The 23,062-nt window shown below is 44.6% G+C and overlaps 1 long non-coding RNA gene across 1 annotated transcript in view; it reads right to left on the bottom strand.

The window, feature by feature from the left end:
• LOC147120463 (uncharacterized) overlaps positions 1 to 9,098 on the bottom strand; it is a 56,952-nt gene extending 47,854 nt beyond the window's left edge. The window contains exons 1-2 of the long non-coding RNA XR_015077854.1: positions 8,905 to 9,098; positions 7,180 to 7,270 (exon numbers count right to left, since the gene is read on the bottom strand). This is a non-coding gene — a long non-coding RNA (uncharacterized LOC147120463). The remainder of the gene's footprint in view (positions 1 to 7,179; positions 7,271 to 8,904) is intronic.
• Positions 9,099 to 23,062: the final 13,964 nt, after the last annotated feature.

Below are 23,062 nucleotides of genomic sequence, written 5' to 3'. Positions count from 1 at the left end.
TTTGGAACTCTCTCCCTCAGAGGGTGGTGGAAGCAGAGTCTTTGAATATTTTTAAGGCAGAGGTAGATAGATTCTTGGTAAACAAGGGGGTGAAAAGTTATTGGGGGTAGGCGGGAATGCGGAGTAATCATATCAGCCATGATCTCATTGAATGGTGGAGCAGGCTCGAAGGGCCTAATTCATATATTCGTATGTTCGTACGTATCTCCATCTTAAATATATTCAGTGACTTGACCTCCACAGCCTTCTGTGGTAGAGAATTCTACAGGTTCACCACCCTCTGAGTGAAGAAATTTCTCCTCATCTCAGTCCTAAATGTCCTACCCCGTATCCTGAGACTGACCCCTCGTTCTAGACCCCCCCAGCCAGGGGAAACATCCTCCCTGCATTCAGTTTGTCTAGCCCTGTCAGAATTTTATACGTTTCAATGAGATCCCCTCTTATTCTTCTAAACTCTAGTGAATACAGGCCTAGTCGACCCAATCTCTCCTCATACGACAGTCCTGCCATCCCAGGAATCAGTCTGGTGTACCTTCGCTGCACTCCCTCTATGGCAAGTATAACCTTTCTTAGGTAAGGAGACCAAAACTGCACACAGTACTCCAGGTGTGGTCTCACCAAGGCCCTGTACAACTGTAGTAAGACATCCTTGCTCCTGTACTCAAATCCTCTTGCAATGAAGACCAACATACCATTTGCCTTCCTAACTGCTTGTTGTACCTGCATGTTTGCTTTCAGTGACTGGTGTACAAGGATACCCAGGTCCCTTTATACATCAGCATTTCCCAATCTATCACCATTTAAATAATACTCTACCTTTCTGTTTCTCCAAAGTGGATAACTTCACATTTATCCACGTTATACTGCATCTGCCATGTATTTGCCCACTCACTCAACTTGACTAAATCGCCTTAAAGCCTCTTTACATCCTCCTCACAATTCAGAATCCCACCTAATTTTGTGTCATCAGCAAACTTGGAAATATTATATTTGGTTCCCTCATCCAAATCATTGATATATATTGTGAATAGTTGGGGCCCAAGCACTGATCCCTGTGGTATCCCACTAGTCACCGCCTGCCACCCCGAAAAAGATCCATTTGTTCCTACTCTCTGTTTCCTGTCTGTTAACCAATTTTCAATCCATGCCAGTATATTACCTCCAATCCCATGTGCTTTAATTTTGCACACTAACCTCTTATGTGGGACTTTATCAAAGTCCTTCTGAAAATCCAAATACACCACATCCACTAGTTCTCCCTCATCTATTCTACCAGTTATATCCTCAAAAAACTCCAGTAGGTTTGTCAAACACGATTTCCCTTTCATAAATCCTTGTTGACTTTGTCTAATCCCGTTGATATTTTCTAAGTGTCCTGTTATCACATCCTTTATAATAGACTCTATCATTTTCCCTACTACTGATGTTAGGCTAACCGGTCTGTAGTTCCCGGTTTTCTCTCTCCCTCCTTTTTTAAATAGTGGGGTTACATTTGCCACCCTCCAATCTGCCGGAATTGTTCCATAATCTATAGAATTTTGGAAGATGACAACCAATGCATCCACTATTTCCATGGCTACATCTTTTAGTACTCTGGGATGCAGATTATCAGGCCCTGGATTTATCAGCTTTCAGTCCCATTCATTTCTCGAGCACTATTTGTTTACTAATACTAATTTCCTTTAATTCCTCCTTCTCATAAGACCCTTGGTTCCTTCACACTTCTGGGAAGTTATTTGTGCCCTCTTCTGTGAAGACAGAACCAAAGTATTTGTTTAATTGCTCAGCCATTTCCTTGTTCCCCATTATAAATTCTCCCATTTCTCACTGTAAGGGACCTACATTTGTCTTCACAAATCTTTTTTCTTTTTACATACTTGTAGAAGCTTTTATAGTCCACTTTTATGTTCCTTGCAAGTTTACTCTCATACTCTATTTTTCCCCTCTTGATCAATCTCTTGGTCCTTTTTTGCTGAACTATAAACTGCTCCCAATCCTCAGGCTTGCTACTTTTTCTGGCAACTTTATATGACTCCTCTTTGGATCTAATACTATCCTTAATTTCTTTTCTTAGCCATGGTTGAGATGCTTTTCCTTTTGTGTTTTTGCGCCAGAAGGGAATGTATAACTGTTGCAATTCACGCATTCGTTCCTTAAATGTTAGCCATTGCCTATCCACCATCATGCCTTTTAATGAAGCTCCCCAATCTATCATAGCCAACTCACTCCATATACCATTGTAGTTTCCTTTGTTTAGATTGAGGACCCTAGTTTCAGATTGGACTTCTTCACTTTCCATCTTAATGAGGAATTCTATCATGTTCTGGTCACTCTTCCCTAAAGGACCCCGCACAAGATTATTAATTAACCCTTTCTCATTGCACAATACCCAGTCTAGGATAGCCTGTTCCCTAGTTGGCTCCTCAATGTATTGGTCTAAAAAAACATCTTGTACACACTCCAGGAATTCATCTTCCACAGTATTATTGCTAATTTGGTTTGACCAGTCTATATGTAGATTAAAGTCTCCCATGATTACTGTAGTACCCTTGTTACATGCATCTCTAATTTCCTGTTTGATGCCATCCCCTACCTTACCACTACTGTTTGGAGGCCTATACACTACTCCCACCAATGTTTTCTGCCTCTTGGTGCTTCTTAGCTCCACCCAGACTGATTCTACATCTTGATTTTCTAAGCCAATATCCTTTCTCACTATTGCTCTGATTTCATCCTTTACTAACAACGCCACCCCACCTCCTTATCCTTTTTGCCTGTCCTTCCTAAATATCGAATAGCTTTGGATATTCAGCTCCCAGCCTTGGTCACCCTGCAGCCATATCTCCATAATTGCAATTATATCGTATCCATTTACATCTATTTGCGCTGTTAATGCATTCAGATACAGTGCCTTTAACATTTTTAGACATCTTAACATTTTTTGGTACTATGTCCCTATTTGTCTTATTACCATTTTTTCTTACCTGGATCCTATTTGTTAGTGCATTCTTTTATTTGTACGCTCTGCCCCTTCCTGACACAATCTGGTTATCCTTCCCCCAATCACTTTCCTGCACTGCTTCCTTGTCTTTTCTCTTTAGCATTCTAAATTTCTCTCCACCGGGACCCTCCCCACTCCCCCCATATTTAGTTTAAAGCCCTATCTACCTCCCTAGTTATTCGATTCGCTAGAACTCTGGTCCCAGCATGGTTCAGGTGTCGTCTGTCCCAACGGAACAGCTCTCTCTTTCCCCAGTACTGGTGCCAGTGCCCCACAAATCGAACCCCACTTCTCCCACACCAATCTTTGAGCCACGCATTCATCTCCCTGATCCTATTGACCCTATGCCAATTTACTTGTGGCTCAGGTAATAATCCAGAGATTATTACCTTTGTGGTTCTGCTTTTTAATTTAGTCCCTAGCTGCTCAAACTGTCTCAGCAGAACCTCTTTCTTTGTCCTACCTATGTCGTTGGTACCTACGTGGACCACGACAACTAGATGAGAAGATAATACTAGATACGATGATCACTCATACCCAAGTGTTCTCCCACAGACACTTGGTCGACCTGGCCCACCTCATTCCCCAGTACCAGATCCGGCAATGCCTCCTTCCTAGTTGGGCCAACAACATATTGGTCAAGGAAATTCTCCTGAACACATTTCAGAAATTCCTCCCCCTTCTTTCCCTTTACCCTAGCATTATCCCAATCGATGTTTGGGTAATTAAAGTCCCCCAATATCACCACTCTATTGCTCTTGCATATCTCTGCGATTTCCCTGCAAATTTGCTCCTCTACCTCCCTCTCACTATTTGGAGGCCTATAGAATACCCCCAATAGCGTGATCATACCATTTTTGCTCCTCAACTCTAACCAAATGGATTCTGTCCTTGTCCCCTCAAGAACATCCTCCCTTTCCAATACTACAATGTCTTCCTTAATCAGCACAGCCTCCCCACCTCCCTTTTTTCCTTCCCTATCTTTTCTGAACACCTTGTACCCTTGAATACTAAGTGCCCAGTCCTCACCATTTTTAAGCCACATTTCCGTTATTGCCACAACATCATATTCTCTTCTCTTCTCTTGGGTAGTCCCTCGGAACCAAGGATGACTTGCTTCCACATTAAAAATGAGTTCGCAGGTGACTGATGAGTCCAATGCGAGACCTACAGTCTCTGTCACAGGTGGGGCAGACGGTGGTTGAAGGGGCGGGTGGGTGGGGTGCTTGGATTGACGTGTGCTTCTTGCACTGCTTGCGCTTGGCTTCTGCTTGCTCCCGGCGAAGAGACTCGAGGTGTTTGGCGCCTTCCCGGATGCTTCTCCTCCACTTTGTGTGGTCTTGGGCCAGGGATTCCCAGGTGTCAGTGGGGATGTTGCACTTTTTCAAGGAGGCTTTGTGGGTGTCCTTGAAGCGTTTCCTCTGCCCACCTGGGGCTCTCTAGCTGTGTCAGAGCTCCGAGTATTGCCACACAGCTAATTGTGCTTGTAGCTCACCAACCTTATTTACCACACTTTGTGCGTTTACGTACATGCATTCTAAACCCATTTTTGAATTTTTCGTAGTCTTTCTTTGTCTGCTCCCATCTAATATGGAACTACTACCACCTCTAGTGCTATCCAACACACTCACACTTTTATGCACCTTATTGCTCTTTCCTACTCTTACACGCTGGTGCCCATCCCTCTGCCGAGCTAGTTTAAATCCAGACTTTCAAACAGGCATCTCTTATTAGCACAGCACCTACGTTGGCCAAAATAATCCCCAATATATCCAAACTTCCTGTGAGCAACACCACAGGAGATCTACCAGTAATATATTGAACGTCACTTATTTCCTGTAACACTTTCTTGTCATGTCCATTTCCATCTTGCTTTTTCCATCATGAAATTTCCGTCATGTCTGTCATGCTTAAACCTACCTATTTATTTTACTTACCTCTGATTGAATCCTCCTAGTGAGTGTAGGTAAATAAAGCTGTAATAAAGGCCCATAGCATTTTGGATTTTATAAATAAAGGCACAGAAATGACAATAAAGAAATGAAAGAAACACTTGCATTTAGATTGCACCTTTCATGACCTCAGGACGTCCCAAAGCAATTAAGTATTTTTGAAGTGTAGTTACTGTTATAATGAAGGAAACCCAACAGCCAATTTGTGCACAGCAAGTTCCCATAAACAGCAATGTGATAATGACCATGATCTGTTTTAGTGATGCTAGTTTACAAGAGTAAATAAGTAATGATACATTTGGGGAAGGAAGACCAACAGTCGTCCTGTCAGGGGTGGGGGTGGGGGTGGGGGTGAGGAAATCCAGGCTGGGCAGTGAGGTAAGCCTCACTGTTTGAATTTTCCCTCGTTCTCTGCTGCTATCTCACTTGATTTTAGGCAGGATGATGGAGGCGAAACCAATCCATTTTTATCAATGTGTTCACATACCATTATTATGTGCAAGCAACTAATAGTGCATGTTATGATAATGCAGTACCCAAATGCAAGTGTGCTTATTTACTCATAATGTGCCACTTGCTCTCCTCACAGAGCAAGGAGAAGCCATTCACTCACCAGTTGAATCTGAAGTACACCACTCATCAGAAAACCAATCCTCACCATCCCCACTTCAAACAGACACCAAAACAGATGCAGACGATTCAGGAGAAGTGAGTAGTGCCATTGAAGAGCAAATATAGGGTGAGTCACTAAGCACTGGCAATGAAGGGGGTAGCAGTGGTGGCATTTGATGAGCGGCCAGCTGATACAAGACATGGGCCCATAATGCTGAGTTTTATGGGGATAGAGACCCCGACTATATTTTAACGGCTGGCACCCGGAGCACGGAGCGCGAAGGAGCAGCAGTCCCAGAAGTGGGCTGAAAAGGTAAGTTAAATTTATTTTTTAACCATTTCCTTGTTGGCTAGGAGGAGCAGGAGTGCTTTCCCGGGCCCCACAAGGAAAGCTAGGGCCCCAAGCTTCCTTCCCCAATTGCGATCGCCTGCCCATCCCCCCATCACACCACACCACTTACCTGACAGCTGGGGCGCGACCCCCGCCATCAGCCTGGTATCAATGACACCGGGTTTGGGCAGGAGTCGGTCCTAGTGTATTTAAATGAGGCTCGGGAGTTAAAATGGCACGGGCTAACAATTGTCACGCCGGCCCCATGCTCAACCCAACTTAAAATTGGGACAATAGAATGTAAAAATACCCCACCTTTAAATGTCAGTTTAAAACAGGTTCAGAGTCAGATTGATTTAAATCAGGTTGGTGTGTAACAGTTTGTTAAAATGCAAGGAAATCTGCAGCACTGACTGGCAAATGCATTCATCATTCATTTGATACCATTCAACCCATGTTGTAGTATGGAGCACAGGTGTAGTGAAAACACCGGGGAAATCAAATTCAGTTTGAAGCTGTGATCTGAGCTGAATTGGATCTCCAGTGTAAATGGAGTCGCGAATCACACTTGGTCTGAATTTAGAATGCTGCTGCTCAGATTTAATCCAATGGCTTTGGTACATTTTTATTCCAGACAGAATCAAAACTTTAGAAGTGGCTACACAGTTTCTGTCACACCTACAGTCTGCAACATTCTGCTGTTAAATGTGAATCTTGTTTGGTCTGAAGAAATAATTTGATCTTATTAGTGACTCTAACATTTTAAAAGCGTGACTTCATAGCTCATTGTACATATATTGAAAACCTTGTTAAACATTATTATAGTATATTACAGGCTGTATATATTTTTATTTACTACATTTAAATCTATAAGTTTGGCATAACACAATGGGATATACAGTATTTGAATTAACAGTATGCTCATTAATTGTGTTGCCTTGTTCTAATTTCTGTATTCAGTGCTGCTTATTTCCAGAAGCTCATTTGAATTCTTCTGCTGAGTAATGTGTCAGGGGTACCAGCCTAGATGCCAAAGCCATTAAAAAGTCATTCAGTAACAGTACACTGGAATACCAATGAGTGGGGTTAAAAAGGCTCCACTGCACTTGGAGGGCAGCACTAATTCAGAAACTTGCCTCAGAAGAGCCACAGTGGGCTCATTTCCAAAACCACATCATAATGTTGGCCCATGTCAATCATCAGAACAGACAGCTTTGTCCCACAACATAAAAAAGTTATACATTAGTAATCCGTCAGAGGAGCTTCATTAAAATAGCACTCACATTAAAGGAAGCAGGATATTTCATTATGGATATTCCTTCAGATTTCTCCTTTCTTTAATTTGAAGTCTTTTTTTTATGATATCGCCCAAAGCTGTGAAAATTGGAATTAGGTACAACACAACAGTAATGAACATAACTATGATCCTCAAAAGCCCCTTAGTGCTTTTTAATTGTTCTATAGGCTTCCAAAAATCTATAGAAATCCTCTGAGATTCTCTAGGAATTTTAACAAGATCGCCTGTATATTATTTTAGCCGCACTATAATCAGGCTTTTAACATGACCTTGTTATAAATAAATGTATTCTCTGTCAAAATATTTAACAAACTATTTAGAACATACTAAAGTGCAGGAATGGAAAAGACTCTTCGGTCTATCTGGCTGGTCCCAAAAACTGTTTGCTTTTGATCTTCCACTCCCTCAAATGTCAATTCTCCTTAAATATGCTCCCGATGCATCCGAGGGCAGTCTACTTTGCTTGGTCATCACTCTCTACTAAAATCCGCTTCTAAACTTGAGCTATGCCTGATGTTTCTAGAGTTTCTGGCGATTGCAAACATTTTGCTGGAGCGGGGCATTTCACGGCCCCGTTAGTTAGATTTGTTCATACACGTTTAGGTTTCAACATTTTTGCCCACAAAGTTGCTGGATGTGTGAGCTAATAACATCACAGCGAGGGCATCTGGGACCTTGGTGAGCAACAGGACAAACAGTGTATCTCCTTAACCAATGATATTTAAAGGTTGAGAAATAAACAGAATTAGGACCAAGAGGGAGGCTGAATGAGAGGTGAGTGAATTCAATATCAAATCAGGTACAGAAAGAAATAAAGAGAGGGAAAGAAAGATTGGATTAAAAGAGAGAGAAAAAAGGGACAGAAAGGAAAAGTAAGAATTCACAACCTTAAGAATTGAGACTCCACACTTAGAATTGTTCACTTTCTGGGCAAGAGAGGTTGATTGACAGTCATTAACAATTATCACGTCGTTAAAAGGGTACTTACACTATTAATTACTAGACTTAGCTTTCTGTGGCAAGTTTAATGGGTAATTAATGTGCAAATACAGCAGCTTCAGAAAAATCACAGGGAAGTTAAGGGTGAGATGCCATTTCAGCGAAGCTAATGACGGAGCAGCCCAAATCATTCAGCAACTTTTAGCAATTCGCAATTCACAGGGTATGCTGGCCGATTTGCGTATTTTTTCAGCAAAATCTGGCCCATTATTGAGATTCAGTTTATTTATTCACTTAAGAATTGCCAATACTTGAATAATTAGTCTGGTTGCCATTTTCTGCACTGTCTCCAGTGCCTGGATATAAATGCTGTGGTGCAATGACCAGGATTAGACACAGTACTCTAGATATGATTGTACCAGTGCCTTGTACAGACTCATATCACCACCGGAGGTTCATGTTCTATCCCTTTGGCCATAGACCCCAAAATCAAATTTTCATATTGTTGGTTTCAGTGAGCTATTCAGCTGTAACCCCCTATCCCTTTCCTATTTTGTGTTCTGGAGCTATTTAATTTACATTCCCACTATTTATTTCCTTTCCCTAGTCTCATTTCCTTGCATTTATCCACATTTTGGTAGCATTTGCAAACTTAGACAACTTTGTTTCTGACCCTAGTCCAAATCATTTATTTACACTGTGAAAAACAATGGCCCCAGTATCAATCCCGCTGATCACCCCTCACCATGATGAAGCTCCATCCACAACCAACCTTAGCTTTCTCTGATTTAACCAGTTTCAATCCACCTCAAAAACTTGCCTCCCACTCCATGGGCTGAATTTTGCCAGCGCTCAGAGTGCAGGTTTGGAGGCGGGTCCGCTGTCAAAATCGAAATGATTGACAGCAGGTTGGGAACCCGCTCCGAACCTGCCTCCATGTAAGTTTCCAAAGTGTCAGGTCTGCGATTTCAGGACAGACCTGGCACCAAGTGGCGGGGGAGGCATTTAAGATAGTTAAATGCTTGTTAAACGCTTGTTAACTACTATTTTGCCAGCCTTTTCCTATTTTCCCACTTTTTTTTACGAGGTTCTCGTTGCTTGGGGAATCACGTCAAGTAAGTAGGTCGGGTTCTCTATGTTTCCCCATTGCTGTGAATAGGTGACAGCTGCAAAAGTGGTATGAAAGATACCATTTCACAACTGTTCACTTTCCAATGTCAGAAGCTTGAGCCTTCATAACTTGAAAGACACTTTTGAACTGTATGCAGTTTGGAAGTGTTTGGAGTAAACTCTCTATCCACTGTCACCTCCTTGGAGCAAGCTCTCTCATCATTGGCAGATCACTTCTGTTATCTCAACTGCAGCTGCCATCTATTCCAGCAGCATCGGTGCCCTTGAAAAAATCTCACCTTGGTCCTCTGAATCCCTCCACAATCAGCCCCAACACCAACATCACCAACAACACCAACCTTCTCCGCAATCATCTGGTGCTGCACAGGACACAGGGCATCAGCACCCAACAACATTGCTGCCCGGGAGACCAGCGATGGCATCACCATGGCCAGATTTACTTCACTTGACACTGTACACCCTGGCTGCCACATGATGCGGCAGTTTGACATCACCATACACCAACACCGTAAAGCATCCCTCCAATGTCCAAGCCATTCATTTCACACTCATCACAATTGAGGGGGAAGTTATGTCTCAACATTCACTGGAACTCACTAAGACACTTCCAAAGGCGAGCACAGATCCGTCCAATAAGGGAAAGTGTTGAAAATATAGATTTCAATGTTTGACAACATTTTAAAAGAAAATTTACATGAAATTTGCATAAAACACCCAAGTGCCTACCCTTGTGTGTTGTTAGTTGGTATGATTGCACTGGGATGAGGGTGAGTGTGAGGGGTGGCTAGTGAGATGGGGAAATGATAATGTAGATAGAGAGGGATGGGTGGAGGTGCAAGATAAGTTGGTGTGAGTAAGGATGTGCAGGAGTAGGGTAGGGAAGGCAGAGTGATGGGGATGTGATGAGTGGCACAGCAGGGTGAGGTTGGGTGTGGACTTGCAGTAACATTTTGTGATCTACTGTGATCATTGAAAGGTTTGCACCACTGCAGCCTGTCCTCCTGACCACATCCCTGCTGTGTCCTCCTGTGCAATGTGCAACCGGGCTGTGTTGGTCTCCTGGGGCGGTCTCTTCCATCCTTGGAAGGGAAGAGAACCTCCCTGCATGCTGTGACTCCCTCCATAAGCATATGGAGGGAGACATGCAGGAGCATGGGTGCAGCCGTGCACCTTTGTGCAGTGCTTGTCAGTGTTTGCAGCACCTCAATGCTGTAGAACACTGGCAGCAGAACTGTCAAAATGAATGTAGCCATGGTCCCTTTAAGGAAACCGGCTGATGACGCATCATCAAATGACGTCATCAGACCCACTTCCTTTTAATTGGCCGGGAACCTTGCAGGGTGGGCTTGACAAGCCCAATCAGGGGAAAATCCTTTTCACAAGGCGGCTGGAGTCGGGAACAGGTCTGGGATCCGCCAACGACTTCTCCCGCCACGATTCCGCCTCTGATGACGAAATCGTGGCCCATGTCTTCTGGACTCTTTACTTATGTGGTGCGATATCAAACGTCAAACTGAAATCTAATTATATCACATCCACAGAATTTCCGTTATCAACAAGGTCTGTCATGTCTACAATGAACTCCAGCAAATTTATTAGGCAAGACATCCCTCCCATAAATCCATGCTGACTTGCCAAACCATACCTATCTGGGTGTTTCATTATCCTTTCTTTCAGGATGCCTTCTAATACTTTATCCACAACAGATGTTAGGCTTACTAGCTTGCAGTTTCTTGGGCTCTCCCTATGCCCCCTTCAAAATTTGGTGTATTGTTATCTATTTACAATCCTAGAGCATTACTCTCATTTCTAATAATTCCCTAAAGATAGTGGTAGAATGTGAATGACTCTGTAAGCCATTTCTCTTAAGTGCCTGTTTCTGAAGTTCATCTAGGCTTGGTGCCTTATCTTCCTTTAATTTCTGCAGCTCATCACCGATTACTTTATCTGAAATTTCTTTTTTTTTTTTAAGTGCTTCATCTGTGCTTCCTGGAAATTCAATTTTCATACCAGGGAAGCTGTCCATCATCTCCTTAATCAACACAGTAAAGAAGAATTCACTTAGTATATTTGCTATCCCTTGGTCATTTGATGTCATGTCGCCATATGAGATATTTCAATCGCCCCACCAATTCCTTTTTCGCCTGTCTGCTGCTAATATATTTGTAGAAATGCTTGATTTTCTTTTACAATTCACTACTATCCTAAGAGCATATTCTATTTTAGCTCTCCTGACAAATTCTTAACATCCTTTATCTTGTTTATATATTTATTTCAGTCCACCGTGCTACCCATATCTTTATACTTCAGGAACCAACAGCTGAATTTCTTTCCATTGGCCATCCATTTTCAAATACACCTGAAGCAGCTAATGGAGGGATCTTCCAGCCCCAGTTAGGAGAGACATCTTTGGTCACTGCAACCTCACCCAACTGCATGTAAATGACGCTGGGGCGCAGTGGCCAAAGATGCATCCTCAATGGGGCTGTTTTTAAAAAATTTGTTTATGGGATGTGAGCGTCGTTGGCAAGGCCAGCATTTATTGCCCATCCCTAATTGTCCTTGAGAAGGTGGTGGTGAGCCACCTTCTTGAACTGCTGCAGTCTGTGTGGTGAAGGTACTCCCACAGTGCTGTTAGGGAGGGAGTTCCAGGATTTTGACCCAGCGACGATGAAGGATTGGCGATATTTTTCCAAGTCAGGATGGTGTGTGACTTGGAGGGAAACTTGGAGGTGGTGGTGTTCCCATGTGCCTACTGCCCTTGTCCTTCTAGGTAGAAGAGGTCACGGGTTTGGGAGGTGCTGCTGAAGAAGTCTTGGGTGAGTTACTGCAGTGCATCTTGTAGATGATACATACTGCAGCCACAGTGCGCCGGTGGTGGAGGGAGTGAATGTTTAAGGTGGTGGGTGGGGTGCCAATCAAGCGGGCTGCTTTGTCCTGGATGGTGTCGAGCTTCATCCAGGCAAGTGGAGAGTATTCCATCACACTCCTTACTTGTGCCTTGCAGATGGTGGAAAGGCTTTGGGGAGTCAGGAGATGAGACACTCACCGCAGAATACCTAGCCTCTGACCTGCTCTTGTTGTCACAGTATTTATGTGGCTGGTCCAGTTAAATTCTGGTCAATGGTGACCCCCAGAATGTTGATGGTGGGCGAGTCGGCGATGGTAATACCGTTGAATGTCAAGGGGAGGTGGTTAGACTTTCGCTTGTTGGAGATAGTCATTGCCTGGCACTTCGGTGGTGCGAATGTTACCTACCACTTATCAGCCCAAGCCTGAACGCTATCCAGGTCTTGTTGAATGCGGGCATGGACTGCTTCATTATCTGAGAAGTTGTGAATGGCGCTGAACACTGTGCAGTCATCAGAAAATATCCCCATTTCTGACCTTATGTTGGAGGGAAGGTCATTGATGAAGCAGCTGAAGATGGTTGGGCCTAGGACACTGCCCTGACGAACTCCTGCAGCGATGTCCTGGGGCTGTGATGATTGACCTTCAACCACCACAACCATGTTCCTTTGTGCTAGGTATGACTCCAGCTAGTGGAGCGTTTCCCCCCCGATTCCCATTGACTTCAGTTTTACTAGGGCTCTTTGATGCCACACTTGGTCAAATGCTGCCTTGATGTCAAGGGCAGTCAGTTTCATTTCACCTCTGGAATTCAGCTCCTTTGTCCATGTTTGGACCAAGGCTGTAATGAGGTCAGGAGCTGAATGGTCTTGGCGGAACCTAAACTGGGCATCAGTGAGTAGATGTAAGAAATCACACAACACCAGGTTATAGTCCAACAGCTTTATTTGAAATCACAAGCTTTCGGAGCGCTGCTCCTTCTTCAGGTGAAGTGGAGAAATGCATAAAGACACAGCTTATATAGTCAGAGAATCATGTCAGATGTTTACAGGTAACCTTTCCAACTGCCATTTATCGCACCTCGGCAGAGAGATAATCACAGCAGTCAAAGGTGTGAATGGTGTCCAAACAGGTCAGTCAGGGAAACATTACATCAAAGAACAATGAGATGGGGTCACAAGGGGTCAAATATTGCAGATGCTGGGGTCTGTATGAAAAACAAAAAAAGACAAAAAACATTTTTTTTGGCTGGAAATCACAGCAGGTCCAGCCGCATCTGTGTAGAGAGAACAAGCCAATGTCGACTCGAGTCTGGATGACCCTGCATCAGGTGGGGTTACATGTAGCGTGACATGTATGGACCCACGGCGAAGAATCACTGAAAAGACTACACGATAACATCAACAAGTTCCATCCCACCATCAAACTCACCATCGACTACTCCTCAGAATCAGTCTCATTCCTGGACACACGAATCTCCATCAAAGACGGACACCTCAGCACTTCACTCTACCGCAAGCCCACGGACAACCTCACGATGCTTCACTTCTCCAGCTTCCACCCTAACCACGTTAAAGAAGCCATCCCCTATGGACAAGCCCTGCGAATACACAGGATCTGCTCAGACGAGGAGGAACGCGATGGACACCTACAGACACTGAAAGACGCCCTTGTAAGAACGGGATATGACGCTCGACTCGTCGATCGACAGTTCCGACGGGCCACAGCGAAAAATCGCATAGACCTCCTCAGAAGACAAACACGGGACACAACCAACAGAGTACCCTTCGTCGTCCAGTACTTCCCCGGAGCGGAGAAACTACGCCATGTTCTTCGCAGCCTTCAACATGTCATCGATGACGACGAACACCTCGCTAAGGCCATCCCCACGCCTCCACTACTCGCTTTCAAACAGCCGCCTTACCTCAAACAGATCATCGTTCGCAGCAAATTACCCAGCTTCCAGGAGAACAGCGACCACGACACCACACAACCCTGCCACAGCAACCTCTGCAAGACATGCCAGATCATCAACACAGATACCATCATCACACGTGAGGACACCACCCACCAGGTACATGGTACATACTCATGTGACTCGGCCAACGTTGTCTACCTCATACGTTGCAGGAAAGGATGCCCCGGAGCATGGTACATCGGCGAGACCATGCAGACACTGCAACAACGGATGAACGGACACCGCGCAACAATCACCAGGCAGGAGTGTTCCCTCCCAGTCGGGGAACACTTCAGCAGTCAAGGACATTCAGCCTCCGATCTTCGGGTAAGCATTCTCCAAGGTGGCCTTCGAGACACACGACAACGCAAAATCGTCGAGCAGAAACTGATAGCCAAGTTCCGCACCCATGAGGATGGCCTTAACCGAGATCTTGGGTTCATGTCACGCTACATGTAACCCCACCTGATGCAGGGTCATCCAGACTCGAGTCGACATTGGCTTGTTCTCTCTACACAGATGCGGCTGGACCTGCTGTGATTTCCAGCCAAAAAAAATGTTTTTTGTCTTTTTTTGTTTTTCATACAGACCCCAGCATCTGCAATATTTGACCCCTTGTGACCCCACCTCATTGTTCTTTGATGTAATGTTTCCCTGACTGACCTGTTTGGACACCATTCACACCTTTGACTGCTGTGATTATCTCTCTGCCGAGGTGCGATAAATGGCAGTTGGAAAGGTTACCTGTAAACATCTGACATGATTCTCTGACTATATAAGCTGTGTCTTTATGCATTTCTCCACTTCACCTGAAGAAGGAGCAGCGCTCCGAAAGCTTGTGATTTCAAATAAAGCTGTTGGACTATAACCTGGTGTTGTGTGATTTCTTACATTTGTCCACCCCAGTCCAACTCCGGCATCTCCACACCATCAGTGAGTAGGTTATTGGTGAGTAAGTGCCGCTTGATAGCACTGTCGATGACGCCTTCCATCACTTTGCTGATGATTGAGAGTAGACTGATGGGGCGGTAATTGGCCGGGTTGGATTTGTCCTGCTTTTTGTGGACAGGACATACCTGGGCAGTTTTCCATGTTGTCAGATAGATGCCAGTGTTGTAGCTGCACTGGGACAGCTTGGCTAGAGGTACGGCTAGCTGCTCGTCTTCAGCACGATAGCCTGGATGTTGCCAGGGCTCATAACCTTTGCTGTATCCAGTGCTCTCAGCCGTTTCTTGATATCACATGGAGTGAATCGAATTGGCTGAAGGCTGGCTTTTTTGATCGTGGGGACCTCAGGAGTAGGCTGATATGGATCATCCACTCGGTACTTCTGGCTGAAGATAGTTGCAAACGCTTCAGCCTTGTCTTTTGCACTCACGTGCTGGGCTCCACCATCATTGAGGATGGAGATATTCATGGAGCCTCCTCCCGTTAGTTTGATGGTCCACCACCATTCACGATTGGATGTGGCAGGATTGCAGAGCTTTGATCTGATCTGTTGACCCTTCATCATCGACCTGAAATGTTAACTCTGTTTCTCTCTCCACAGATGTTTCCTGACCTGCTGAGTATTTCCAGCATTTTCTGTTTTTATTTCAGATTTCCAGTATCTGCAGTATTTTGCATTTGTAATGGTGAAGGAGGAGTTTGGGATATTGGCTGAAAGGTACAATTCTGTGAGTATGACTGTGAGGCTGTTGCTTGACTAGTCTGTGGGACAGCTCTCCCAATTTTGGCACAAGTCCCCAGATGTTGGTGAGTAGGACTTTGCATTGTCGACTGGGCTGGGTATGCTGTTGCCGTGTCCGTAGCCGGTGCCATGGTCAATGGCGGGTGGTCCATCCAGTTTCATTCTTATTATTGTGTTTCATAGCAATTTGTTTCAACTGAGTGGCTCGCTAGGCCATTTCAGAAGGCAGTTAAGAGTCAACCAGTTAGCCTGACATCAGTAGTAGGCAAAATACTAGAATCTATTATTAAGGACGTGGTAACGGCGCACTTAGAAAATCATAATATGATTAGGCAGGGTCATGGTTTTATGAAAGGGAAATTGTATTTGACAAATCTGTTAGAGTTTTTTGAAGATGTAACTAGTGGGATGGATAAGGGGGAACCAGTGGGTGTAGCTCATTTGGATTTTGAAAAAGCATTGGATAAGGTGCCACACAAGAGATTATTAAACAAAATTAGGACTCATGAGATTGGAGGTAGTATATTAGCATTGATTGAGGATTGGTTAATGGAAAGAAAACAGAGAGTAGGAATAAATGGGACTTTTTCAGGTTGGCAGGCTGTAACTAGCGGGGTACCGCAAGGGTCAGTGCTTGGGCCTCAGCTATTTACAATCTATATTAATGACTTAGATGAAGGGACTGAGTGTAACATATCCAAGTTTGCAGATGGTACAAAGTTAGGTGGGAAAGTAATCTGTGAGGAGGACGCAAAGAGGCTGTAGAGAGATATAGACAGTTTGACAGGTTGAGTGGGCAAGAGCATGACAAATGGAATACAATTTGGGGAAATGTAAAGTTATCCACTTTGGTAGGAAAAACAAAAAAGCAGAATATTTTTTGAATGGTGAGAGACTGGGAAATGTTTGCACTCAGAGGGATCTGGGTGTCCTTGTACATGAATCACAAAATGTTAACATGCAGGTACAGCAAGCAATTAGGAAAGCAAATGGTATGTTAGCTTTTGTTACAAAGGGATTAGACTATTAGAGTAAAGAAGTCTTACTACAATTATACAGGGCATTAGTGAGGCCACACCTGGAGTACTGTGAACAGTTCTGGTCTCCTTACCTAAGGAAAGACATACTTGCCTTAGAGGGAGTGCAGCAAAGGTTCACTAGACTGGTTCCTGGGATGAGGGGATTGCTCTATGAGGAGAGATTGAGTAGACTAGGCCTATATTCCTTAGCGTTTAGAAGAATGAGAGGTGATCTAATTGAAACATATAAAATTCTTAAGGGGCTTGACAGGGTTAATGCTGGGAAAATATTTCCCCTGGCTGGGGAATCTGGAGCACGGGGTCACAGCCACAGAATAAGGGGTCGGCCATTTAGGACTGAGATGAGGAGAAATTACTTCACTCAAAGGGTTGTGAATCTTTGGAATTCTCTACCCCAGAGAGCTGTGGATGCTTAGTCGTTGAGTATATTCAAGACAGAGGTCGATAAATTTTTGGGAACAAAGGGAATTAAGGGATATGTGGATAGTGCGGGAAGGTGGAGTTGAGGTAGAGGATCAGCCATGATCTTGTTGAATGGCGGAGCAGGCTCGAAGGGCCAAATGACTTACTCCAGCTCCTATTTCTTATGTTCTTTGCCAAATGACAGACAGCAATAATAGCTTGGCATGAATATGTAATGAAGGTACACTGAGGAAAATTGGGCTGATTCTTGGTGGTCTATCACTGGTGAGTTAAAGAACAGTTCTTCTGGTAAAGTTACAGTGGTGGAACAGGAGCGGCTCTGAGGAAATTCCTGGCCAATGTTAATCTGCTCCTTGTCTAATGTGATATAGGTCACCAGATAACAACAGAAAATGCTAGAAGCACTCAGCAGGTCAGGCAGCATCCATGGAGAGAGAAACCAGATAGGTAACCAGAAGCTGCCTGAAAGGATTCAGTTGCAAAGAAATTCAAGGCAGTGATGCATTTCTTCTCATAGAAATGGGGAAACAGGACTTCAGCCAACAGTTGACATAACTGTCAAATAATCTCTGGCAGGAAGCATAGCCTCCTGAGATACTGACATGCAGGGAAATCTAAGTAATTCCTCTGCTGGCTATAAACCCCGGTGAGTGAGTAGCTCTATGTAGGGAACAAACATCTTCTGTGTTACTTCACTCTAAGTGCCTCAAATTCAGTCTCTTCCATATCCATGTCCTCCTCTTCAAAACATAGGAAAAGTGGGAATCCCATTGGGAAATCCATGCTCCCAGTCTAAAACTATACTTGTTGTGGAGCTGACTAAATAGAGGAGTAAAATTCTTGATAATGTCTCCACAGCACCAAAAAGCTAAAATGAATATGCTGGCAAAGTTAGTCAAACCTTCAGCTTCAGCAAACAAAATGGCCTCGCCAATAAAGTATCTGCTTCAAGGATACCACTGTACTGCTCACAACACTGCTTATATTGTGCTAATACTAATTAGAAGTTGGGAAAAATGGAGCAGGTAGGTTGGCCATGCCTACTTGACCCCATTTAATTGTGGCGAGGTTGGTTCTGGGTGAGTGTTAACGCAGAATAATACTTTTTCTTGAAAACAATTCTGGTGCAATTTTTTACTGGTGAAGTTGAGGCAGTAGATATTGCCAGCTCATTTTACTCCATTTAGACTCCGAAAATGGCCAGTAAATGAAAGGAAATCCAGACCATTCACTTTTGCAACACAAACCTTAAACTCCACCATACTGTGGTCACTGTTACCTAGATGTTCTCTAACCTGCTCTATCATCTCCTGGTTGTTAAATTATATCAGGTCCAATGGCATCCCTGTTCATATAGATTCCTCGATCAATTGTTCCATGTAACAATTCAATATTGTTTGCACCCGAATTGCACCATTTAAAGATTTCTGAATTTATCACTGGTAAATCGACGTCACCCATAACAATTGCATCTGATCCTGTACATGCTTTCATTATTTGACTACAAAGTTTTGATCCATTCCCTCCACCTGACCGGCTGGTCTATAGCACAAACCCAAAGTTAGTTTCCATGCCCTCATGTCTCTCATGCCTATTCACAGGGTTTACACCCTATCTGCATTAGGACCAGACAGGTCCATCTCTGTTATAACTAAGTTATGTTTAACATAAAAGGCTACACACCTTCCAGTTTGTCTCTTCCATTCCTACAAACTAATCTGTATTCCTGTCATATACCCAAACCATGCCATTGTTAAACCAGACCTTGGTGATGTCTATGATATCATAGCCTCCCTTCCTAGCAAAGTCAGACAAAGAACATCAATTTAAAAACAAAAGATAAGGTTATCATGTTGAAAAAAAAATCAGTCGTAAAGAATGGAATAATGTTCTGTTTTTGGCACCCAATGCCAACATTTAACATTCTCAGATTATAACATGGACTCGATATATCGAGCCCATGTAACAGATTATCTGGTCATTAGCACATTGCTATTCATGGGAGCTTGCTGTGCACAAATTGGCTGCTGCGTTTCCTACATTACAACAGTGACTACACTTCAAAAGTACTTCATTTGCTGTAAAGCGCTTTGGGACATCCTGAGGTCATGAAAGATGCTATATAAATGCAAGTCTTTCTCAACTTTTTCCTTAAACAGCACAACCTCCTGGAGCAGTAAGAATTTTTCCATTTCCAGTAGTTGTCATCCCTGTGGGGTTGTCGATTGAGATTAACATTTCATTGCCAACATATATTAACTATGGGCAGTTTAGTGCTATGGGCTAGCACTCATTAGGAAGTAGGTTGAGACTTCCTGCACCTGGAATTTCCCCAGTGGCTCTCCCTCTCTCCCACCATAACATTGGCAGAAGCCCCAGCGCAATGGTGTTAACAGCTAAAAAGAGCTGTTTACATCATTTTTCCAGGGTTTCCGACAATCTTCCATCGAAGTTATGGGAGGAGATCGGGAGAAGTCCATGGACATTCTCCCCTTGGTGACCAATTTTGTAATTACGTGGCCACTAGAAAACTTATAGATTGGTTATTGTCAGCAATCGTTGCACAGATCCGTTTTTGCCTTAGAATTCTGTGAAATTTGGGTATCCATGCAGAGATACAGGCCAATCTGGACTCAGTTAACTTCAACGAATGTCTAATAGCATATCTATGTTACAGAACCACTTTCTGAAGCGGTTTAGTCTTGTATAAATCTTGTGGGGTTCTCCCGATCTCCTACCATAACTTCGGCAGAAGATCGGAGGAACAAGCCAGTCTTCAGCCAAGTTGATTCACTCCACGTGATATCAAGAACTGGCTGAGAGCACTGGATACAGCAAAGGCTATGGGCCTTGATAGCATCCCAGCTGTAGTACTGAAGACTTGTGCTCCAGGACGTGCTGCACCTTTAGCCAAGCTATTCCAGTATAGCTACAACACTGGCATCCATCCGACAATGTGGAAAACTGCCGAGGTATGTCCTGTCTACAAGAAGCAGGACAAATCAAATCTGGCCAATTATCACCCCATCAGTCTACTCTCAATCATCAGCAAAGTGATGGAAGGTGTCGTCGACAGTGCTATCAAGCGGCACTTACTTACCAATAACCTGCTCACTGATGTAATAGCAAAATACTGCGGCTGCTGGAAATCTGAAATAACAACAGAAAAGGCAGCATCCGTGGAGAGAGAAACAGAGTTAACGTTTCAGGTCTGGGACCCTTCATCAGAACTGGAAAAAGCTGGAGATGTAACAGATATTAAGCAGGTGCAGAGACAGGGGGGCGGGGGGGGGGGGGGGTGGTGGTTAGGAGGGGAGGAAGGAATTGAAAGAACATCCTGTACTTTTGTAAGAGGCAGGAAGGATAAAATGTTGCAAATGGGAGTGGCAAAATCATACTGCATGAAAAATGGGGGCAGGGATAATTATCTGAAATTGTTGAACTCAATGTTGAGTCCGGCAGGCTGCAAAGTGCCCAATCGAAAGATGAAGTGCTGTTCCTCGAGCTTACGTTGAGCTTCATTGGAACAATGTAATAGGCCAAGGACAGAGAGATCAGAGTGGGAGTGAAGTGATGAATTAAAGTGACAGGCGACCGGAAGCTCAGGGTCACCCTTACGGACTGAACGGAGGTGTTCCGCAAAGCGGTCGCCCAATCTGCGTTTGGTCTCCCCAATGTAGAGGAGACCACATCGTGAGCAGCGAATACAGTATATTAAGTTGCAAGAAGTACAAGTAAATCGCTGTTTCACCTGGAAGGGGTGTTTGGGGCCCTGGACAGTGGGAAGGGAGGAGGTAAAAGGGCATGTGTTGCATCTCCTGCGCTTGCACGGGAAGGTGACAGGTGAAGGAGAAGGGCTGTTGGGGGTGATGGAGGAGTGGACCAGGGTGTCGCGGAAGGAGCGGTCCCTTCGGAATGCTGAAAGGGGAGGTGAGGGGAAGATGTGTTTGGTGGTGGGATCACATTGGAGGTGGCAGAAATGGCGGAGGATGATCACATTCCGAAGGGACCGCTCCCTTTGCAACACCCTGGTCCACTCCTCAATCACCCCCAACAGCCCTTCTCCTTCACCTGGCACCTTCCCGTGCAAGCGCAGGAGATGCAACACATGCCCTTTTACCTCCTCCCTTCCCACTGTCCAGGGCCCCGTAAGGGTGACCCTGAGCTTCCGGTCGCCTGTCACTTTAATTCGCCGCTTCACTCCCGCTCTGATCTCTCTGTCCTTGGCCTATTACATTGTTCCAATGAAGCTCAACGTAAGCTCGAGGAACAGCACCTCATCTTTCGATTGGGCACTTTACAGCCTGCCGGACTCAACATTGAGTTCAACAATTTCAGATAATTATCCCTGCCCCCATTTTTCATGCAGTATGATTTTTGCCACTCCCATTTGCAACATTTTATCTTTCCTGCCTCTTACAAAAGTACAGGATGTTCTTTCAATTCTTTCCTCCCCTCCTAACCCCCACCCCCCCCGCCCCCTGTCTCTGCACCTGCTTAATATCTGTTACATCTCCAGCTTTTTCCAGTTCTGATGAAGGGTCCCAGACCTGAAACGTTAACTCTGTCTCTCTCTCCACGGATGCTGCCTGGCCTGCTGAGTATTTCCAGCATTTTCTGTTGTTATTTCACCTGCTCACTGATGCTCAGTTTGGGTTCCACTAGGACCACTCGGCTCCAGACCTCATTACAGCTTTGGTCCAAACATGGACAAAGGTGCTGAATTCCAGAGGTGAGGTGAGAGGGACTACCCTTGACATCAGTGCAGCATTTGACTGAGCGTGGCATCAAGGAGCCCCTAGTAAAATTGAAGTCAATGGGCATCAGGGGGAAAACTCTCCACTGGCTGGAGGCATACCTAGCACAAAGGAAGGTGGTTGTGGTGGTTGAAGGTCAATCATTTCAGCCCCAGGACATCGCTGCAGGAGTTCCTCAGGACAATGTCCCAATCATCTTCAGCTGCTTCATCAATGACCTTCCCTCCATCAAAGGTCAGAAGTGGGGATGTTCACTGATGATTGCACAGTGTTCAGTTCCATTCGCAACTCCTCAGATAATAAAGCAGCCCATGCCTGCATGCAGCAAGACCTAGACGATATTCAGGCTTGGACTGAATATCGCAAGTAACATTTACGCCCCACAAATGCCAGGCAATGACTATCTCCAACAAGAGAGAGTCTATCTACTGCCCCTTGACATTCAACAGCATTACCATCGCCGAATCCCCACCATTAACACCCTGGGGGGTCACTATTGACCAGAAACTTAACTGGACCAGCCACATAAATACTGTGGCTACAAGAGCGGGTCAGAGGCTAGGTATTCTGTGGCGAGCGTCTCACCTCCTGACTCCCCAAAGCCTTTCCACCATCTACAAGGCACAAGTCAGGAGTGTGATGGAATACTCTCCACTTGCCAGGATGAGTGCAGCTCCAACACTACTCAAGAAGCTTGACACCATCCAAGACAAGTCAGCTCGCTTGATTGGCACCCCAACCACCACCTTAAATATTCACTCCCTCCACCACTGGCGCACCTTGTCTGTAGTGTATACTATCTACAAGATGCACTGTAGCAACTCACCAACCCTTCTTCGACAGCACCTCCCAAACCCGCGACCTCTACCACATAGAAGGACAAGGGCAGCAGGCGCATGGGAACACCATCACCTCCAAGTTCCCCTCCAAGTCACACACCATCCCGACTTGGAAATATATCTGTTCTTTCATCGTTGCTGGGTCAAATTCCTGGAACTCCCTCCATAACAGCAATATGGGAGTACCTTCACCACACAGATTGCAACGGTTCAAGAAGGCAGCTCACCACCACCTTCTCACGG

The sequence above is a fragment of the Somniosus microcephalus genome, chromosome 4, assembly GCF_052327205.1.
Source record: "Somniosus microcephalus isolate GS21.2 chromosome 4, FLI_Smic_1.0, whole genome shotgun sequence".
In the NCBI taxonomy this organism is placed as follows: Eukaryota; Metazoa; Chordata; class Chondrichthyes; order Squaliformes; family Somniosidae; genus Somniosus; species Somniosus microcephalus.
The sequence above is the reverse complement of the archived record's forward strand: the minus strand, read 5'-3'. Positions and strand labels throughout refer to the sequence as shown.